Source organism: Oncorhynchus nerka, linkage group LG6 (genome assembly GCF_034236695.1).
Source record: "Oncorhynchus nerka isolate Pitt River linkage group LG6, Oner_Uvic_2.0, whole genome shotgun sequence".
NCBI lineage: Eukaryota > Metazoa > Chordata > Actinopteri > Salmoniformes > Salmonidae > Oncorhynchus > Oncorhynchus nerka.
Window position 1 is genome coordinate 76,812,679 of NC_088401.1, and position 2,176 is coordinate 76,814,854.

The window sequence follows — 2,176 nt, forward strand, 5'->3', positions numbered from 1 at the left end:
AAGGCCAAAGTCACTGCAAAGACACTTGCTGACAAATGGGGAGCTCAGAATGCATTTGAAGACACTCGGAGAAGAAAGGCGAGGCATCATTTTGATTAGCTATGAGAGGACGAGCGGCTTTCTGATGGGGAGAGTAGTTTTAGAGTCAACGTCTTTAATGCAAACCTTGACATCGTTATCCACCAGCTGTCAAACAGATTTAAAAAGTCTGCGGGTAACATGGAGTCTGTTTGACTCCATCCATCCTGGCCAACGCAGATGATGATGATGCGCTCTACGAGACCGTCAGCCGGCTGGCTGAACATTACAGCAAAGATATATCAGCAAGCTTCCCTGGCCAATTACTCTCTTTTAGGGCCTGTTTTAAGAAGGAAATGGCAAAGCGCACTACAGTGAGAGACCTGGAAGTTAATTTGGCCAAAGAAAATTAAAATGGCTCAACGGAATGAAGAAGAAAAACACATTTGCGAACTGGTTTAAACCTTCACAAAAGTTTTGAACATTCAATATTGGAAGGTGAACCTTTGCCCCAGTCTGAGGTCCTGAGAGCAGGTTTATGCTGCCATGTTTGAATGCTCCACTTGATTGATTTGCTGGTGTTTTTTCTATAGGCCTCTGTGGGAGGCAGATCATTTGAAATACCAGTATGTCAGTTTTGCCACCGTGCATAACTTCAGTGAACATGTACTGGGTCATTAGCTGTGTTTCTGTTTTTCTGTCAATAGATTGAGCTATATGTTTGTTTTATAATATAGGCTATTGCCTATCAGTTGCAGATAAAATAGGGTGTTTTTTGACCGCTTTGTGCTTCCGTGGTGCTGATAGATTTATACTGGTTCATTTCTGACCTCCGTCCATGGTGCTCAATGTATTGGCTATATTGTGGCTTCTCTGGTAACAGCTTCAAATGTGCCCTGAGATTAGGTTCTGCTCTGCTGTTACAATGTTTAGTCATATTAACACACAGCCAACACTATTATTTACAATATGGGTGGTGAAAGGGGCCCGTAATTTTTTTGGCCACCTGGGCCCGTCATGATTAAGCTACGCTACTGTGTACTGGCATTGAGTACAATTGCCACACTTGTAGTTGACTGTGGGAATATGCAGGAGCATGGTCTTGTTTGCGCCTTGGCTGTTGTCGGATTGGACAACACTGTCTTTAACGTTGTTAACTCTATTGTAGGCAGCAGCAGGAGGCTGCTGAAGTGTATTCCCTAAAGTCTAAGAGTAGAATATGCCAATGTTTTTGTAATGATGCCAAATAGTTCTGAACTTTGTGGGGTGTAGGTGATGAGTTGGATAGGTCTTGCTCTCTAGGGCTTGTGGGCTTCCTCAGCAGTTGTGCTCTAGGAACATCCATGAGTTTCCTTTCAGCCATGTCTGACTGTAAGCCCTTTACATGCTTGCAAAAAAAACTGATTTACATAAGTATTCAGACCCTTTGCTATGAGACTCGAAATTGAGCTCAGGTGCAGCCTGTTTCCATTGATCATCCTTGAGATGTTTCTAAAACTTTATTGGAGTCCACCTGTGGTAAATTCAATTGATTAGACATGATTTGGAAAGGCACACACCTGTCTATATAATGTACCACAGTTGACAGTTCATGTCAGAGCAGAAACCAAGCCATGAGGTCGAAGGAATTGTCCATAGAGCTCCAAGACAGGATTGTGTCGAGGCACAGATCTGGGGAAGGGTAGCAAAAACTGTCTGCAGCATTGAAGGCCCCCTAGAACACAGTGGCCTCCGTCATTCTTAAATGGAAGAAGTTTGGAACGACCAAGACTTATCCTAGAGCTGACCGCCTGGCCAAACTGAGCAATCAGGGGATTTGTCAGGGAGGTGGTCAAGAATGCGCTGGTCACTCTGACAGAGCTCCAGAGTTCCTCTGTGGAGATGGGAGGACCTTCCAGAAGGACAACCATCTCTGCAGCACTCCACTAATCAGGCCTTTATTGTAGAGTGCCCAGATGGAAGCCACTCCTCAGTAAAAGGCAGATGACAGCCCGCTTGGAGTTTGCCAAATGTCACCGAAAGAGAAACAAGATTCTCTGGTCTAAGGAAATCAAGATTGAACTCTTTGGCCTGAATACCAAGTGTATCTAGAGGAATCCTGACACAATCCCTATGGTGAAGCATGGTGGTAGCATCATGCTTTGGGGATGTTTTTCAT